Here is a 22,396-nt window from a genome sequence, read left to right as displayed (position 1 = left end):
AATAGTTGTAGGTCCTGAATGGTGAAAAACCTGATAGTTTGGGTCCTCTTTGTACCCTTAACTCTTCAAAAGAATTATGAGCTAGTACCGTTTGGGATCTATTGTCCTAAATTACCTTTAATTTTCAAGTTTTTGCGGGGAATCTTATCAAAAATTTTGTTGTCCCAAATTATTTTACGTTTACCATTTTGTTGTTGACAACTACCTTATTCCAGTTATTGGCATTGACTCTTTTTTTCAGTTTTTTTTTAATGTCACGTAATATCACTTTACCTTTTTAAATCCTTTTTCATTTTCCCCACCCTATTTTCCTTATTTTCCTGTGCGGTCTTCATGTCTCTCATATCTATGTCAATACTTTGTACCACCAATCCACTACTAAATTCCTCTTCTACTACTTAAACTAAATTTGAAACAATCACTCTCTTAGTCTACTCGAGTCTCAAGCAATTTCCGAAAGGCTAATTTTGTTATCCCCCATAATTTTGAACTGAAAGGAAGAGTAAACACCAAGAGTTGGCATTAGGTTGCTGTCAACTAAAAAATGGTAAAGTAAGGTAGTTTGGAACAACAAACTTTTTATAAGTTAATTTCTCGCAAAAAATTATAATCTTTATACTACTACGGAAGAGGGGAGCAATGGTGTCCCCATTTGAAATCACATTTTTAACCCTATTAAATGAATTATTTTTTAATAAAAAACTTCAAACAACACTCTTAAACAATTCAAAGTTCAGCACAATCAACGCAAATCAACAAAAAAATTGACAAAATTATTTTAAAAAAGGAAATTTCTATCACAATCAACATAAAATTGTCAAAATAATTTATATGGGGATTTATGTCAACTATTTCTTATGTATTTTATGAGTTTAATTACCCACTTATTGGGACATAGAATTTTAAGGTGACTAGTATGTGGCTCCTAAAGAGGAAGTATTAATTTGTTTTGGTGCTAATGGAAAGAAGGACGACGACAAATAGAAAATGATACTTTATATAAAAGATCATATTATGGGTAAATTAATAAAGGACAAATCAAAAAGGAAAGTGAGTGAAGTAATAAGAGATAATGGAGAGACTAGTACCTTAAAATTGGTAAGTATGTTAATTTCAGTAAATTTTCCGGCAAAAATGGTTATTATCGGGCATTGATTCTATTTATCCCTCCAAATGTTGCGCGTGAGTTTTAAATCTGAATTAACGCAATTACAATGGTCTTGTTTGGGGCAAAATTAGAGGTTTAAACTCATATTATAGGATTTGACTAGTCAATCCTCTAATTTGAGCGTTTGGTAAAAAGAGGTTTCAAATAGCTTATTGAGCCCGAAAAGCTCTTTTTTAAAAAAGTTAGGGGGAAAAGATTTTTGACATTAGAGGTTTAGGAATGATTAGAGCAATTACATATATGTTCTAAGGTTGTTAAAAATTAAATTAATAAATAGTAAAAGGTACAATAATAGATTATGAACGTGTCATTGTTGGTCATTTTACACAATAATGTAGCAATCACTTATCAACTACTTACCAAACACCTTTATACAAATCATCTAATACAATCAGCTAACAGCTATCAACTAATAAATCAGCTAACAACTAACAACTATTGCCAAACAGGGCCAATACCACTTGCTCTTCAAAATCCCTAACTAAAGCCCTACTTCATCATCTTTCCATATACCAATTTCTTGCTTCATCTTCTTCAAAATTCTCTTCTTTAGACAATTCAAATATGAAAAATTGGATTGTGAGGTAATTTATCTCTAATTTCAACACTTTATTGTCTCCATTTATATTGGTTTGTTCTTAAACTTAGGGTCGACTTTATTTTGGCCTCTTATACTAACAATTTGTTTGGTATTTTTTTAGTAAAGAAAGGGAAAAGAAAGGAAGAAAAAGGAAAAGAAAGGAAAAGAAGAGAAAAGAAGGTAGTTGTAATTTTCAATGTTTGGTATAATTGGTGGATTTAAGAGGAATCACATGTTTATTGTTTGGTTGTCATTATATAAGACCGATTTTGTACGCTAATTACTTTAATGTTTCTTGTCAACTAGTACCTTAGGGTATGTTATCCCCCACCTTATTTTCAGTCCAGTTAAGCTCAGTTCAGTTCAGCTCAGTTCTTTTATAACCACTTTGTCTAATAAACACGGCAAATAGTGTCTAATAAACACGTTAATGTCGCGATCGACATTGTGTCTTACTTTAGTATGATACTATAGTAAATATTCTTCGTATACATTACTTTAATATGAAGTTGAAAAATATTATAAATGGATCTCGTTTTACAATCTTTTCTAAATACTTTCAAAATTATAATTTTTCGAAACACATATTGAAGGTTATAATTTATTTACTCTACTAAAGTTTTTCATTACAAGTCAAAATCTATTTCGTCTTATCCTAAACTCTATATGTGTATGGGTGTTAATTTGAACTCTATTTATTTTTCAAAATGATGACATGCTACTTGATAAGCACGATAAATGACATCTAATGCGATGACCTCGTGAGCTTGTTTTTGGCCTCTGCTTCATATATTAGTCATAGTATATTATTAATAATTGTACGATAATAAAAATAAATACAGGACGTTTATGAAATTTTAAGTGGACATCAAGCTCCTCAAGCATAATTCCTACACTATAAAATTACTTCTTACACTATAATTAAAATTATTATAACACTTCTTGTTTTTAGTACTTTTTAATTTATACAACACTTAGATACATGGAAAAAAATATATCCACACATGGAACCACTTACACTATACTATATTTCTCTCCCGTTAATCTCTATTATATAAGCCAAGGGATGAGGTGTGGTGTCCTTTTTTGAAGTGACTAAAATACCCTCTGATTATTTAAAATAGTATTTTTCTTTTTATAAAAAATTGGAAAATGAGAATCAATGAAACTTGCCGTATGAGTAGGTCAAAAATGAAATATGCAATAACATTAATAACTTGACAAATTAAACTATATTGACACAATCAACTAGAATCTTCAACCAACAAAAGTTAGCAATATATCGTGATAACATAATATTTCATATTTACAAAGTTCAAAAAATATGGTTTATTAACATTTATAATTGTTAAAGAACTTTACTAAAGTCGTTGAAAAGGAAATTATTAAATCATCAACCAAATTTTACAGTGACGGTATTGAACAGTTAAAAATCATTCACCTTTAGTTTAAAAGAACCTCAATAATTTACATCATTATAAAAATAATTTTAAATAAATAAAATATGTCAATTTGTATATAATAACTACATAAGATTGTCGACGCACGCATCGCGTGCATACGCAACTAGTTTAACATATATGTTAACATATAACACCCCATTTTCAGCACCCTCTTAAATCTCTGTGCCAAAAGCAAATGTTGCAATAATTAAGAAAATTTATCATACACTACAGTCGAGTGTACTGTGAGCATGGTACAACGAAGACTAATTTATTTATTTTTGTTCATTGCCCATTTAAAATCATCCAAATGAGCAAAATATAGTAAAAAAATAAGTGTTCTAAATGAGAAAATTTTAGTCTTTAGTATGTCATGCACATGATACACATGAGTGTATAACGAATGAACTCGGAGTAATTTTGGATAGAGGAAGTTGGGTTGAGATAATTATTCCTATTTGTATTAGGAATGGGAATGTATATTGTTTCCTAGACGGAAATATATCCTAGTTAGGATCATAAACTATAACCTCATTAGTGAAGACTTTCTAATTAAAATATTGGGATATTCCATTTGGTACCATTAAATTTTTGGCTTTTCCATTTGGTACCACTGTTATTTTAAAATTTTACATGATACCACTCTAATTTAATATTAATCTTGATTATACCATTTTTTAAGTAAAATGTTAGTTAATGGTTGAATAAGAATATGATTTTGTTTGGGTTTGCATGTTTCTATTTGCGGTTGCAAAAATTTAATAAATTAGGATTTTAGGGTGTAATTTTAACCCTTAAAGCTCTATTTTTTAGTCAAAATTTTCATAAAAATGATCATAATATTCTATGTCTTTTTATTGTCAAATATGACCTCAACTTTGACCTTAACGACTAAAACGGTTACTAAAACCTTAACGCAAATTAAAACGTGTAAATCGAAGTAAAACTCTAGCCTATTCTAACTTAAATTAACACTTTACTTAGTTGAATGCTACCATAGAGAATAAAATCAAATTATAGTGGTATCGTGTAGAATATATAAAAAATAGTGTTACCAGATGGAAAAGCCAAAAGTACAATGGTACCAAATGGAATATCCTTAATTAATTAATTACATTCTCTCTTTTCATTTATGTTAAACATAATAAATTAGAAATTCACAACTGCTTTTCGGATAATTCTATCAAAATAATTCAAAAATCAGAAATTCCATGTTTCCATACATAATTCCATATACAAGTAGGATTTGGAGAGTTTAAGCAAAATCTTATATAAACTCTCTTTCTGCCTATATATATATATATATGTGAAACACCATCATAATACATCGTCCCACTTAGTTTTATCTGAAAGACACTTAGTTTTTAGAACCATGGGCGTAATAAAGTACGATCATCCTTCTGCAACCTACACCTTAGCCATGCAAGAGATTTCACCTACAAACAGTTATCCTTCAAACATAGTCGTTACGCTCTATTTTACAAACTGGTATGTGTTGCACCATTGTTGCGAAAACAAAACTGAGTGTCCTTGTGAAGGTAAATGTATTACCCTAAGAAAGACGTACGATTTCGAGTCTGAAGTTGTTCGAACTGACATAGTTATTCCACTTGAATACGAGACACTTCAATTTAACGTTTTAACAGCTGCGAGTATACAAGATTTTCCTGGTTACGTAACTCCGGGAATTTGGAATAGTATCAAGCACATTCTGTTGTCACTTATACTCGACCATGTCAATTTTAATGCTGATTATAGCTTATCAGGATATGCTATGGTTGGTATTGTTGATGTTTCTACTATTTCTTATGTTGATCATCTTCCCAATAATCACCTGTTCAAGAAGATTGTACCAAGATTATCACCTGTTCATCCTATTCTTGATGATGATGATGATATTGATCGCAGCAGTGATGAGTGCTTAAAAAAGGTTTTGGAGAGTTTGCCTCAATGATGATCTTCTAAGTAGTCATTCTGATGTCTCGGGTTGAACTTTGGTTCTTGAAGACATGCTCATATTAGTAGATATATCAAAGATACATTAAGAAATAATAGTACAAGTATATGTTTTTTTGTTGGATAGGAAATAGTATCTAAGTACATGTTAGGAGATCGATATTAGTCTTATCTTGGAAATAATTATTATGTATGAGATATCTACTATGTTTAGGAAATCAATTGTATGTGTTAGATATCTGGCTAGTATATTAATAATACAAGAAATTTAAGTAGATCTTACAAGATATTGCAACTAATAAATAGGGTTTTTTATAAGATAATATTTTCATCCAATAATTATTCTGTTAATGTACGTGAATTTAACATTAATTTTTTTCATATGTAATATTTTATTATTTCTTTGGATGTACTGTCGGACATTGAGTTTGATCTTCACTTTTTTTTTTTGAAATTAACATTAGTTCATTGATTGAAAGTCATACGACATCTACAATAGAAGTAGAAACTAAACAAATACATATTGAAATGAAATGAAATAAATACAACTCTAATATGACAAAACCACGACCGTTGAGTAGATCTAACAATTCTGAAAACCCTTGTCTTTCATATCGCTGTCTAATGCAGCCTTCTGCAAGGGGTCTGTCGATCTTTTGTAGTTTTGAAGTAGAGCTAGATTTAATTAAAGTGATTGTAGATGAAGTCTTGACATTTGTTGCAACTCCCCACAAATTTCGATCAACAAATCAACATCTTGAATTACACAAAAACCCAAAAACAAAGTCTCCAAACTCTCACATGGATAAAGATAAAACCCAATATATGGTAGATATAACCCAACATATGGGTAGAAAAACTCTCCATTAGAGAGAGTCTGAAATTTATTAGAAACATAAACTTAAAAAAACTAGTAACAAAAGGAGAAAAAGGGGCTTACCACCGCCCAAAAGGGTGGTGGTAGCCCCTAAATTGAAAATTAGGGTTTCATGGGAGAGGAGAGAGGAGAGAGAAGAGAGAAAAAGAAAGGAGAGAGGAGGCAGAATGAAATTTTTACTTGAGTTTGATCTTCACTTAAGTACATACTTCATTACATTAGAAATTTGGAAAAATTGACGATAGAGGTCTCAACTTCAGGTGATAATTTTTAAAAGGTCTGAATTATTCATTAACCTATGTAGGTCCCAACTTTAGGGGGTATTAAGTTTTAGCGAGCCTCGGTGACTTGAAACTGGCTTAATAGGTCATAACTTCTAAAACTTGGGTCACACCAGAAGGGTTATTTGAGGGAGGGAAGTAGGAACTAGGTGAGATTTTTTAAAAAATTGTCAGTTTTAAGTCACCGAGGTCCGCTAAAAGTTAAGACTCCCTAAAGTTGGGACCAACACAGGTTAATCAATAGTTCAAATCTTTTAAAAATTATCGCCCAAAGTTCAGACCTCTATTATCAATTTTTCCTTAAAAATATAGTTATGTGGGGTCTTGTTTGATTCGTTTTAATGAGTACTTTATTAATATTCAGTCGTTATAATTTTTACTAATATGTAATAGAATATATTTAAGGTCAAAAAAGTGAATTGACAAAAGTGGACAGTTAAACTATGAAGAACAAAAAGAAAACAGAGGAAGTATTAAATGCAACGGTTAAACAATTTTTTTTTTTTTTTTTTAAACAAAACCTTTCATTCCTTAATTAATAGAGTTGAAAATAATACGGTTCGAATCTAAAAGTTCCACACAATTACTAGGAGGATGGGAAACAACTAAACCAGTTTAATATACAATCAATTGCACATAAAAGGGCATGAAGGTAGAGTAAACAAATTACCGTTGCACAACTATTGAGTTTTCACTTTAAAGAAAAGGACAACAATATGTTAAATCGCTGATTGTGGTCAAGTATCGTGGTGATTCAGAGTACCATTACTCATGAGTGAAAATAAAGATCAAGTTGATTTTTGAGAAAAAAGTGCTCTTAAACACAATTGGAAAAAAAATCATGAGGTGAATGGGAGTGATTGGGGGAAAAAAAATGGGTTGGGTGAGTGAAATTCTGATAGGTGAAAATTAATGGGACCCACTGCCTGATCTGACGAAAATTAATTTTTTTGGCTTTCCCCCAGCCAATCAGCAAATTGACTTTAGTCAGATTTCTGACGTGCGCGTCAGAATTTGACAAGTGTCAAATTCTGATAGGTGAGAGAAATAATACAATTATAAATATTAAAAATGCAATATCTTAAAAAATACAAAGCGAAAAAAAAAAAAAAAAATACCAATGGCTCTATTTTTCAGATATCTACAATTAGAGACCCATTTTGTAATATTTTGGATAAATTTTTTTCTAGCTATTTACTAATTTTCTATAATTTTGCTTATTTTATATGAAATATGTTCCACTTTTACACTTTTTTAAAAAATAAACAATACTCCCTCCATTTTTTTTTAGATGTAACATATTGACTTTGGGCACTATTCATCCCATACACTTTGACCACTAATTGTTATTTATACATAAGAAAAAATATAGTCATGTGGGATCTTGTTTGATTCGTCACGGTATACACTTTCCAAATATATATTTTTTATAATATTTACTTTTATACAATTGGAGATATTATCGGTCAAAGTTGTGCCTCGACAAATGTGAAAAGTCCAATGTTACATCTAAAAAAAACGGAGGGAGTATATTTCTACATTTAATTTAGTTAACGCTAAAAACGCTAATTATGTATTTATAAATTATTTTTTTATCAAATAGTAATGAATATTTAATATTATTAAAAAGTAAATAATAAAAAATATTATATAATGGTGATGGGGTGATGAGAGAGAAAAAATAGTTGGATGGGGTAAAAAAGTAGTTGAGTAGGTAAAAATAGTTGGGATGATTGAAAAATGGTTCATGTTTAAGGAGATGAGTGGGAAAAGATTGTGGGATGTTATTTTTAGAGAGAGAAAGTTAGAAAGAGAGTGGGATGATTGAGTTTTTCAATTGTGAGTAATGGTGCGCTCAGTGCAACGAGAGTATCAGTGAAGAAGATGAGGGAGTGCCGGAGTGTGAGTGAGACAAGTAATTTGTTGTTGATACTTGTGACTAAGGTTGTTGTATAGGATAAATAAGGTGAAGACGTAAAAGGAGAAGCAAAAGAAATTAGAAAAGAGAATGAGCTCAGGCAACAATTGAAGACAGAAAAAATGCGACATTTGGAGGAAAACTAGGGTTAATGCTAGAAATTGACCATTTTGGCCGAAAATGATGTAAGACAGTTAAATTAAAACATTTGCCAACTTTAAGGGTACGGTCTGTTCTTTTCGACATAAAACAGCTGAACTGAATTGAACTGAACTGAGCTGAATTAAATTGAATTGAATTAAACTGAATTGAATTAAATTGAATGTAATAAATATTTAAACAATAATAATATGAATATTAAATAATAATTATAATGATAAGTAATAATAATGAATAATAATAATAGTATTTTGGATATTTTTAAATGATAGTTATGAATAAATAATATTAATAAATTAATAATAATAATAATTAATAATAATTATTTTATATTATTTGGCTTAATATATTAATACTTGAGGATGATTATATAATAACAATAATATATAAGAAGTAAATTAATATTACTATTTCAATAATTAGATTTAATAATATAATAATATTTAGTAATAAAAATAATGATTGGGTCGGACTGTGCAAAATTGTATCATAAACCGTTTTGACGCGATTTGATTGGTTTATGGACTACAAAACATGGGTTTATTTGTGCTTTTGACCTAAATCATGTTCCTTCTAATAATAATAGTAATAATAATAAGTAAAGTTATGGTAAACAAAATAATATATAGAAATAATAATGATAATGATAATAATAATAATAATAATAATAATAATAATATTACTTAACAATAATACTTAACAATAATAATAAGAGTAATTAGTAAAATAAATTAGACCAACATAATAATATGACAAAATGGTTATAAAAGAATGAAGCTGAACCGAACTGAAAATAAGATGGGGAGAACAGACCCTAACACCCCTAGTTATAATAACGTAAGATATCATTGGTGAAATGTGCACCCAATAGAATATACAAGTTAAATAAAATAAAAACGTGCTTTGAAATTGGTAAGATGCATAGATTAATATAAATAAATTAATAAAATAAAAGTTGTCTATTAATCCTAATTATATTGCATCGTAAACAAATGTGGTATCATCTCAAAACGCCCTAATTTTATAAAAATCTTAATAATAATTGCATCCATAAAGTAATAATAAACCCTTTTCATATCAAAGTCTTTCTTTTAATCAAACCACTTATTATGAATTTATGATAATCATTAGTCTACTACTAATACAAAATTAAATGAATAAGTGATATATCTATACTAATGTATTAAAAGATTTTCTAAGAAAGTTTGTGTATGTGCCACGTGGCACTCTCTTATGAAGCTCTAATGCAAATTCTTTATTTTCAAGTCAAACCCTTAACTAAAATAATAATTTATATCGTGTAATTACATGGTGTCGAACACGTGATCTTTGAAACGAAAAGTGAAAGTTTAATCATTAGTCCTAATACACACCATTGTTTAGTATTACAAAATAAAATATCATAAGGTCTTATAATTATATCTCAATAAAATTTTTGAATAAGTAATTAGATATCTAACTCTTTTATGATAATAACAAGACTATTATAAACATAAACTCTTACTCCAATTCCTTATAGAAAGTTAAGCTTGCATTCATCCCCACACGGTTTATTTTTCAAAAATTATGAAATTACTTGTAATGTCATTACGTTAATTTTTCATCACTTGACAAAAAATTACGAAAAGTAACAAACCGGGATATCCTCCAGGACATCCCTGCGACGCTCACTAATTTATAAGTATACCTCATTTTGAAGTATTTGCATGCTAGTGCAAGCAAAAGGGGAACAAAATTTAATTATTTATAGAATAAAAGCAAAGTTATCAACATAATTTAATTATTTATAGAATACAAGCAAAATTATCTCCAAGAAAAGACTAATATCTCATAACATGTACTATTTCCTATCCAACAAAAAAACATATACTACTAGTACTATTATTTCTTAATGTATCTTTGATATATCTACTAATTAATATGAGCATGTCTTCAAGAACCAAAGTTCATACGAGCGAATGACTTAGAAGATCATCATTGAGGCAAACTCATCTCCAAAACCTTTTTACACCACTCACTGCCGATCAATATCATCATCATCAAGAATAGGAACAGTAGGTGATAATCTTGGTACAATCTTCTTGAACAGGTGATTATTGGGAAGATGATCAACATAAGAAATAGTAGAAACATCAACAATACCAACCATAGCATATCCTGATAAGCTATAATCAGCATTAAATTGACATGGTCGAGTATAAGTGACAACAGAATGTGCTTGATACTATTCCAAATTCCCGGAGTTACGTAACCAGGAAAATCTTGTATACTCGCAGCTGTTAAAACGTTAAATTGAAGTGTCTCGTATTCAAGTGGAATAACTATGTCAGTTCGAACAACTTCAGACTCGAAATCGTACGTCTTTCTTAGGGTAATACATTTACCTTCACAAGGACACTCAGTTTTGTTTTCGCAACAATGGTGCAACACAAACCAGTTTGTAAAATAGAGCGTAACTACTATGTTTGAAGGATAACTGTTTGTAGGTGAAATCTCTTGCATGGCTAAGGTGTAGGTTGCAGAAGGATGATCGTACTTTATTACGCCCATGGTTCTAAAAACTAAGTGTCTTTCAGATAAAACTAAGTGGGACGATGTATTATGATGGTGTTTAACATATATATATAGGCAGAAACTAGAAAGAGAAAATCCTACTCGTATATGGAATTATGGAAACATGGAATTTCTGATTTTTGAATTATTTTGATAGAATTATCCAAAAAGCAGTTAGTTGTGAATTTCTAATTTAATATGTTTAAAATAAATGAAAAGAAATATCTTTTTTTAATAATAATTGGAATAGGACTATAATTTTTCATAATATTTTTTTTTTTGAAAAAAAAAAATCAATCTTTGCATGAAATAGTAATTCGGAAAAAAAATATCTTCATGGCATAATTAGAGATCGAGTTTTTTTTTTCTAAAAAAACAATCTTTTTAGTGAATGAAAATTCCAAAAAATGACTGAAAATCTCCAATAAAATGATTTAGAGGGAGGGGGCGGGGCGAAGAATAGGTGGAGAGAGAGACATAACACATAATGAAACTTGGGAATATTTTGTATGGTGGATACATTCATGATCTTTACCACCAAGTACTATATTGAAGTTTTTTTTGACAGTAATATTGAAGTATTATTTAGAGTATCTTATAAACTATCATTTTGTATTGGTCGTGGCTTCTTTGTTAAATGATACTCCCTCCCTCCCAAAATATAGTTTCCATTTCTATTTGGAAAATTGGAATTTAATAATCCAACCTTTAACTGGTCTTCTTAAAACAATCCTACTTATGAGTTATTTTTGAATAACCCAACCTTTTGATGGTATCTTCTCAAAATGGTCCTAGTGACTTGCAACCTAAACTTCAGGTTATTTTTTCCCTCCTACTCATTTCTCTCTCCTCCCTTCTTCACCTCTCTATCTCTACTTTGACCCCCCATCCCTTCCACCGGCCTCCGGCCCCATCCCCGCCCCAGCCACCAGGCCACCCCCAACCACCAGGCCACCCCCAACCACCAGGCCACCCCCAACCACCAGGCCACCCCCAACCACTAGGCCTCACCCAACCTCTTCCCCCCACCACACCCAGCACCCTCCGCATCACCACTCTCCCCCTTTTCCCACCCCCGCAGCCCCCTCTCCTTCCTCTGCAACCGCCGCACAACCCCCCCCTTCCCCTGCAAATGTCGTCCAACTCCTTTGAAATGAAAAAAAATCAACTGCAGGGGAATCAAAGGTGCGAGAAGGGACGGGGAGGGGAGGGGATTGCACGACGGTTGTGAGGGAAGGGGAGGGGAGGGGGATTGCGCAACGGTTGCGAGGGAAGGGGAGGGGCGACATGATTGCAGGGAAGGGGAGGGCGACTGCGGGGAAGGGGAGGGGAGGGGGCTACGCAACTGCAGGGGAAGGGAGGGTAGGGGCTGCGCGACTGCGGGGAAGGGGAGGGGAGGGGGCTACGCGACTGCAGGGGAAGGGAGGGGGCGGCGCGACTAGCGGGAAGGGGAGGGGGAGGGGTGGGTGGTGGGGCTTGTAGCTGGTTGGGTGGGTTGTTGCGGGCTGGGGTGGGGCGGCATGGGCTTGGGGTGAGGGTGAGGGTGGGTGGGGTTAGGGAAGGGTGGGGTGGGCTTGGGGTGGGGTAAGGGCCTAGCGTAGGATGGTGGCTAAGTGGTGGTGGTTATGGAGGAAAAAAGGTAGAGGAGGGAGAAATGACTTGTTATACCGGTCACAAAATGTTGTGGACCATTGTGAGAAGATAACACTAAAAGGTTGGATTATTCAAAAATAACTTATAAGTGGGACTGTTTTAAGAAGATTGGTTAAAGGTTGGATTATTAAATTCCAATTTTCCTTTCTATTTTAGGTGTCCCAAAATATAGTTCCCATTTTCATAATTAGTTTCACATTTTTCCATAATTTATTTAGAAAAAAACGTGTCCCATCATTTATTTGCTTCTTGAATTTTGTTTCTACATTTGTTTATTCAACCAAAATGTTACAATTAATATTCTTTCACCAATTATTTTCCATTCTCTCTTCTAAAATCATCTTTTCCCATGCAACATTTTTAATAAATAAAAAATCTTTACTATATCTTTTAGATTCTACTTGCATAAATTACCGTGAAAAAAGGAAATGAGAACTATATTTTGGGACGGAGGGAGTACTATTTTATACATTTATTTTTAAAAATGAAAAAAATCTCTGATTTATTAAATGTACTCCCTCCGTTTCCTAAAGATCTTCCCTCTTTCCGTTTAAGGGTGTTTCCAAAAGATCTTCCCTCTTTTGCTTTATTCCTTATTTGGCAAAACAAATTTCCCTATTTATTCTCTCATGTCACTATCATATGGTCCACCATTACATTATTAATTCAATTTGCTCCCTTTCATTCTCCTACTTTAACCCCTTTTTATTTGTTTATTTATCTTAACCCCTTTCTCTCTCCTACTTTACTCACACCATGCCCCACACAACTTGATTTTCCTTGGTATCTGTAGGAATAGTAAGTGGGAAGATCTTTAGGAAACGGAGGAAGTAAATGGTAATTAATATAATTTTCTACATGTTTTCGCACGCATCGCGTGCATATAAGACTAGTACGAGTAATTATCTCTACCCAACTTCCTCCGTCCAAAATTACTCTGAGTTCATTCGTTATACAATCAGGTGTATCATGTGCATGACATACCAAAGACTAAAATTTTCTCATTTAGAACACAACTTTTTTACTATATTTTGCTATTTGGATGATTTTAAATGGGCAATGAGCAAAAAAAAAATAAAAATTAGCCTTCGTTGTACCATGATCACGGTACACTCGAGTTTAGTGTATGATAAATTTTCTTAATTATTGCAACATTTGCTTTTGGCACGGAGATTTCAGGGGGAGCTGAAAATGGGGTGTTATATGTTAACATATATGTTAAATTAACGGGAGAGAAATATAGTATAGTGTAAGTGGTTCCATGTGTGGATATTTTTTTTTTTCCAAGTATATATAAGTGTTGTATAAATTAAGAAGTACTAAAAACGGGAAGTGTTATAATAATTTTATAGTGTAAGAAATAATTTTAATTATAGTGTAGGAATTATGCTTGAGGAGCTTGATGTCCACTTAGAATTTCATAAACGTCCCATCTTTATTTTTATTATCTTATAATTAATAATAATATACTATGACTAATATATGAAGCAGAGGCCAAAAATTAGCTCACGAGATCATCGCATTAGATGTCATTTGTCGTACTTATCAAGTAACATGTCATCATTTTGAAAAATAAATAAAGTTCAAATTAACACACATACATATATAGAGTTTAGGATAAGACGAAATAGATTTTGACTTGCAATGAAAAACTTTAGTAAAGTAAATAAATTATAACCTTCAATATGTGTTTCGAAATATTATATTTTTGAAAATATTTAAAAAAGACTGTAAAACAAGATCCATTTATAATATTTTTCAACTTTATATTAAAGTAATGTATATGAAGAATATTTACTATAGTATCATACTAAAGTACGACACAATGTCGATCACGACATTAACGTGTTTATTAGACGCTATTTGTCGTGTTTATTAGACAAAATGGTTATAAAAGAATGGAGCTGAACTGAACTGAAAATAAGGTGGGGAGAACAGGCCCTAAGGTACTAGTTGACAAGAAACATTAAAGTAATTAGCGTACAAAATCGGTGTTATATAAGGTCTTAAGAAAAATAAGAAAAGAAGTAAAAAATTAAATTATTACATTATTCTTTAACCAACTGAACTATGTTGATCACAAAACTTAATCAACAAAACATCTTCTAATATTACATACAATACATTGTTCAAATAATTTCGTAATGGTGAAGAACAAGAAATCTAGCTTAAAGCAAATCAAGTAAATCACTTTAGAAATTAGTTTGTTTAATTATTGGTTAATCGAAGTTAGTTTGTTTAATTGTTGGATAACTAAATTTGTACTAAATTTTGATCAAAAAATTAACAACATTATTTTTATAACACTTTAGATAAAATAGCAATCATAAATATAAATAAAAAGTGGGTGGTGAGGGAGTGTAGGTTGTTGTTGGAAAAATAAAAGTGGTTCTTAGACCATAGTAAACTAATAATATATATTTTTTGCCAATATAGTTGTAAAGTAAAAAGTGAGTATAACTTCACATAACTGATTGAATTAAAATTTGAGTAAGACTTTAATAAATGGATAGAGTAATATATTATCTCAAACTACACATGTCTTGTTTGGTAAAGAGAGGTTTGAGAAAAAATTAGAGCGAGGTTTCAGCTCATATTAAAGGATTTGACTAGTCAATCCTCTAATTTAAGTATTTCGTAAAAAGAGGTTTCAATTAGCTTATGTTAAGTTTGTGCCTTGAAAAACTCGTCAGTTGTTGTTTTCGTATGCCCGCCCTTGGGCGTTCGTCGCGAACTACGACCGGACGGACGTCGCGCGATCGGGCACGAGACGTGAACAATTTGGGAAAAATCGACCGCCTGATCAGGCGGCCTGGTGGCCATACAATTTTCAATTTTTCTTTTTTTGAGTTATCTTTTGGGGTTTGTACGGGCTTCCTTATGTTATAAAAGGACTTCTTGGTGTTCATTATTATACACACAACTTTAGAATTACTTTTAGCCTCTGGTAAATTTAGGACTCCTTGTATTATTCTCTGTGATTTTCTCCATTATAGTGAAGAAGCTCTAATCCTCCATATGTGGATGTAGGTCAAATTTGACTGAACCACGTAAATCCTTGTGTTCTTTGTTTGTTCATCTGTATTGTTTTCTCACCTTTATTATTCCATTGATTTTGTTTCGTACTAAATCAAACTACAACATCTTGTTTCCTAACAGCTTATTTAGTTCACAAGCTCTTTTTGAAAAAATTAGGGGAAGGAGGTTTTTTTACATTAGAGGTATGGTAATAAGTGGAACAATTACATTAATGTCCTAAAGTTGTTAAAAATTTGCATTAATAAATAGCTAGTAAAAGGTACAACAATAATAATAGATCATGTCATCCTTAATGGTGAATTTACACAATAATGTAGCAATAAGCTATCAGCTACTTACCAAATTAAATACCTTAATACAAATAGCTAATTAATACAATCAACTAATACAATAACCTAACAGCTATCGGCTGATACAATCAGCTAATAGGTAACAACTATTCGACGCTAATTGCCAAATAGGGTCATAGACTAAATTTATGTTTCACTTGATTTAATTCTATATTACATAAAATGACTCGGGGAGTCATGCGGATCGACAAACTAGTTCTCGCCTTCCAAGCAGCGCCACAATTCAGTTTTTCCAGATTTTACACATTCATTTACTTCAAATATATTATAAAGAAATGCTTTCTCATTTTAGAAATAGTTGCACCATCTCATGTTTTTACGTTTGTCGATGCAAGATTTCAAACATTATTATCTTTTTCTATAAATAGGTAAAAATTATAAAAAGTTGATATTAAAAACTTTTACATTGAGATGAATCTAACAAGAGCTCATATGACTAATTTTTTTCTAAACTATAAATCAACAAAGACAATCAAAATGTAAGATGTCAATAATAAACACTAAAAATTATGCAAATGGTGTAACTATTTATAAACGAAGTACGTATTAGATCTCAATCTAGTTTCAAATTTTATTTATCACGGGTTGGTTAATACGTTCTCATTCAATCTTCTTAAGTCTCGACACACCTAAAACGATCGTAAGTAATCCTTTATCAAATATTCAAATAGTACAAGTTATCTATAATTAAAATTATTGAAAAGCTACTTAAAGTCGTTAATGTTGCAAGTAGGGAATTCACTGGCCCAGGACCGAACCCGAATCGGTTGGACCGGCATACAGAAATCTAAAATCTTTTTGGACTACCGAAACTGGGCGAGAAAAATCACGTCCCAGATCGAAATTATTGAAAAGATAATGGTATTTAAAACATATATAAGAGCATAAATTTTTTTGGTTGCCCAGTCGGTTCACCCGAGCTTTGCTCCGACTACATCTCAGTCCGACCCGAGTTGCACACATGGCTTGGTTGGGTGAGTCTCCCAACAAAAGTTTCTGCATACGGTGATGCTCGAACTCGAGACTTTCCTTAATCGACATCAAGCTGCTTACATCTTGAGCCAACTCTTATTGATATAAGAGCATATATTGATGTAGTCCTATTATTAATTAGTAACTTTATTTGCACCTAGATATGCCCATAGAAATCGTTTTGTATGAGGATTTGATAATAAATAAAAGATCTGATGTTATATGTATGACATTTGATGTTTTTGTTAGATTATCCATTATTACACAAATTTTTGGGTGTTGTAATAATTCATAAAACACCGCTTCTTTTGTAAAAGAATTCAATAATGATATTAGATTTATGTCATCATTTGTATAGTTCTATTTATTCTTATTAGAATTTATATAATTATAAATCATACATGCTACAAAATAAATGATCATGGTGTAATATATTACACCCAAAAAGCCAAGATGCACTCTATTTGTTAACGTAATTTGCTTCTTTCTCAGTCAAAGAGATCACGGACCATTGAAAATCGAGAAAGAAAGTTTATTGGATGCAAATTTTACAATTATGAGACTGATTCAAAGGAGTTATGAACAATTTGGTTGGGTAGACCAAGGTAATACTCCCTCTTTTTTTTGTTGTTCCTACTTGGAATCTTGACATTAGTTACACTTAGAGAGAATATTCTAAATTCTTTTTAATAAATATTTAAAAATATAATTATGTGGGATCTTGTTTGATTCGTTTTAATGAAAACTTTATTTATATTCAATCGTTATATTTTTTTTACTAATATTTAATGGAATATATTTAGGGCTTGTTCTCCCCTGTTCAGTTCAGCTCAGTTCAGTTCAGTTCAGCTCCGATCAGTTCAATTCAGCTCCATTCTTTTATAACCATTTTGTTAAATATTATTATTATGTTGGTAAATTTATTTTACTAATTACTCTTATTATTATTATTATTATTACTATTATTATTATTATTATCATCATCATCATTATTATTATTATTATTATTATTTAAAAATATATCATTACTATTAAGTATTATTATTATTGTTGTTTCTATATGTTATTTTGTTTATTATAGCTTTACTCATTATTATTACTATTATTATTAGGAGGAACATGGTTTAGGTCAAATCACAAATAAACCCACTTTTTTTAGGCCATAAACCAATCAAATCGCGTCAAGACGGTTTATGATGTAATTTTCGCGGTCCAACCCAATCATTATTTTTATTACTAAATATTTTTATATTATTAAATCTAATTATTAAAATAGTAATATTAATTTACTTCTTAGATATTATTGTTATTATATATCATCATCAAGTATTAATGTATTAATACAAATAATATAAAATAATTATTATTAATTATCATTATTTTCATTAATTATTATTATTATTAATCTATGATTATTAGTATTATTTATTTATAACTATCTTTTATAAATATCCAAAATACTATTATTATTATTCATTATTATTACTCATCATTATAATTATTATTTAATATTCATATTATTATTGTTTAAAATATTATTTATATATTTATTACATTCAATTTAATTCAATTCAATTCAATTCAGTTCAGCTCAACTCAACTCCAATAAGTTCAGTTTAGCTGTTTTATGCCGAAGAGAACAGGCCCTTAAGGTCAAAGAAGTTCATTGGCAAAAGTAGACAGTTAAACTATAAAGAACAAAAAGAAAACAGATGGAGTATTAAATGCAACTAAACCAGTTTTTTTTTTAAAAAAAAAAACCTTTCATTTCGTAACTAATAGAGTTGAGAATATTACAGTCCAAGTCTAAAAAGTTCCATACAATAACTATAATATATAAGAAGTAAATTAATATTACTATTTTAATAATTAAATTTAATAATATAATAATATTTAGTAATAAAAATAATGATTGGGTCGGACCGTGCAAAATTACATCATAAACCGTTTTGACGCGATTTGATTGGTTTATGGGATAAAAAACGTGGGTTTATTTGTGCTTTTGACCTAAATCATGTTCCTTCTAATAATAATAGTAATAATAATGAGTAAAGCTATGATAAACAAAATAATATATAGAAATAATAATGATAATAATAATAATAATACTTAACAATAATAATAAGAGTAATTAGTAAAATAAATTAGACCAACATAATAATAATATGACAAAATGGTTATAAAAGAATGAAGCTGAACCGAACTGAAAATAAGATGGGGAGAACAGGACCTAATACCCCTAGTTATAATAACGTAAGATATCATTGGTGAAATGTGCACCCAATAGAATATACAAGTTAAATAAAATAAAAACGTGCTTTGAAATTGGTAAGATGCATAGATTAATATAAATAAATTAATAAAATAAAAGTTGTCTATTAATCCTAATTATATTGCATCGTAAACAAATGTGGTATCATCTCAAAACGCCCTAATTTTATATATAATAATTGCATCCATAAAGTAATAATAAACCCTTTTCATATCAAAGTCTTTCTTTTAATCAAACCACATATTATGATAATCATTAGTCTACTACTAATACAAAATTAAATGAATAAGATATATCTATACTAATGTATTAAAAGGTCTTCTAAGAAAGTTTGTGTGCCACGTAGCACTCTCCTATAAGGCTCTAATGCAAATGCTTTATTTTCAAGTCAAACCATTGAATAAAAAAATAATTTATGTTGTGTAGTTACATGGTGTCGAACACGTGATCTTTGAAACGAAATGTGAAAGTTTAATCATTAATCCTAATAGACAACACCATTGTTTAGTATTACAAAATAAAATATCATAAGGTCTTTTAATTATATCTCATTAAAATTTTTGAATAAGTAATTAGATACCTAACTCTTTTATGATAATAACAAGACTGTTATAAACATAAACTCTTACTCCAATTCCTTATAAAAAGTTAAGCTTGCATTCATCCCCACACAGTTTATTTTTCCAAAATTATGAAATTACTTGTAATGTCATTACGTTAATTTTTCATCACTTGACAAAAAATTACGAAAAGTAACAAACCGGGATATCCTCCAGGACATCCCTGCGACGCTCACTAATTTATAGGTATACCTCATTTTGAAGTATTTGCATGCTAGTGCACGCAAAAGGGCCGGGGAACAAAATTTAATTATTTATAGAATAAAAGCAAAGTTATCAACAAAATTTAATTATTTATAGAATAAAAGCAAAGTTATCTCCAAGATAAGACAAATATCTCATAACATGTACTATTTCCTATCCAACAAAAAAACATATACTACTTGTACTATTATTTCTTAATGTATCTTTGATATATCTACTAATATGAGCATGTCTTCAAGAACCAAAGTTCAACCCGAGAATCAGAATGACTATTAGAAGATCATCATTGAGGCAAACTCTCCAAAACCTTTTTTAAGCACTCATCACTGCTGCGATCAATATCATCATCATCATCAAGAATAGGATGAACAGGTGATAATCTTGGTACAATCTTCTTGAACAGGTGATTATTGGGAAGATGATCAACATAAGAAATAGTAGAAACATCAACAATACCAACCATAGCATATCCTGATAAGCTATAATCAGCATTAAAATTGACATGGTCGAGTATAAGTGACAACAGAATGTGCTTGATACTATTCCAAATTCCCGGAGTTACGTAACCAGGAAAATCTTGTATACTCGCAGCTGTTAAAACGTTAAATTGAAGTGTCTCGTATTCAAGTGGAATAACTATGTCAGTTCGAACAACTTCAGACTCGAAATCGTACGTCTTTCTTAGGGTAATACATTTACCTTCACAAGGACACTCAGTTTTGTTTTCGCAACAATGGTGCAACACAAACCAGTTTGTAAAATAGAGCGTAACTACTATGTTTGAAGGATAACTGTTTGTAGGTGAAATCTCTTGCATGGCTAAGGTGTAGGTTGCAGAAGGATGATCGTACTTTATTACGCCCATGGTTCTAAAAACTAAGTGTCTTTCAGATAAAACTAAGTGGGACGATGTATTATGATGGTGTTTCACATATATATATATAGGCAGAAAGAGAGTTTATCTAAGATTTTGCTTAAACTCTCCAAATCCTACTTGTATATGGAATTATGTATGGAAACATGGAATTTCTGATTATTGAATTATTTTGATAGAATTATCCAAAAAGCAGTTAGTTGTGAATTTCTAATTTAATATGTTTAAAATAAATGAAAAGAAATATCTTTTTTTAATAATAATTGGAATAGGACTATAATTTTTCATAATATTTTTTTTTTTGAAAAAAAAAAATCAATCTTTGCATGAAATAGTAATTCGGAAAAAAAATATCTTCATGGCATAATTAGAGATCGAGTTTTTTTTTTCTAAAAAAACAATCTTTTTAGGAGTCCACTCATGGTACACCCGGGTGTACCATGCTCATGGTACACCCAGGGGCATTTTCGTAGTTAATTGCAACTTAAGGGGTACACTGGTAATTTTGGGGCAATAATTGTTCTTTCTCCTTCTTCCTTCCAAAGCTTAGAAACAGAAAAAATGGAGTGTTCGATTGATCAGTTGTTGTTGTTGTTCTGTTGTTGTTGTTTCAGTAGTTCTCTCTCACCTCCTTCCTTCCAAACACAACAATGGAGATCTAAAATTCGCGAAAAAAAAAGAAATTTCCAGATCTGAAATTAAGGAAGAAGATGATGAGCAAATAATAAAGTTTGGGTAAAAGTGTGCTCATTTTCTTGAATGAGTAGAAATGATGAGCAAATGATCTATTGTTGTTGTTGTTGTTCTGTTGTTATTGTTTCAGTAGTTCTCTCTCACCTCCTTCCAAACACAACAATGGAGATCTAAAATTAGCGAAAAAAAAGAAATTTCTAGATCTGAAATTAAGGAAGAAGATGATGAGCAAATGATAAAGTTTGGGTAAAAGTGTGCTCATTTTCTTAAATGAGTAGAAATGATGAGCAAATGATCTATTGTTGTTGTTGTTGTTCTGTTGTTGTTGTTTCAGTAGTTCTCTCTCACCTCTTTCCTTCCAAACACAACAATGGAGATCTAAAATTCGCGAAAAAAAAGAAATTTCCAGATCTGAAATTAAGGAAGAAGATAATGAGCAAATGATAAAGTTTGGGTAAAAGTGTGCTCATTTTCTTAAATGAGTAGAAATGATGAGCAAATGATCTATTGTTGTTGTTGTTGTTCTGTTGTTGTTGTTTCAGTAGTTCTCTTTCACCTCCTTCCTTCCAAACACAACAATGGAGATCTAAAATTCGCGAAAAAAAAGAAATTTCTAGATCTGAAATTAAGGAAGAAGATGATGAGCAAATGATAAAGTTTGGGTAAAAGTGTGCTCATTTTCTTAAATGAGTAGAAATGCTTGTTCATTTTGCTCATTTGCTCATTTTACTCATTTGTTCTTATTCATTTGCTTATTTACTCATTTGCTCATTTTGTTCATTTGC

Source organism: Beta vulgaris, chromosome 6 (assembly GCF_026745355.1).
Source record: "Beta vulgaris subsp. vulgaris cultivar EL10 chromosome 6, EL10.2, whole genome shotgun sequence".
Taxonomy (NCBI): Eukaryota; Viridiplantae; Streptophyta; class Magnoliopsida; order Caryophyllales; family Amaranthaceae; genus Beta; species Beta vulgaris.
Note: the sequence above shows the minus strand (reverse complement) of the source record.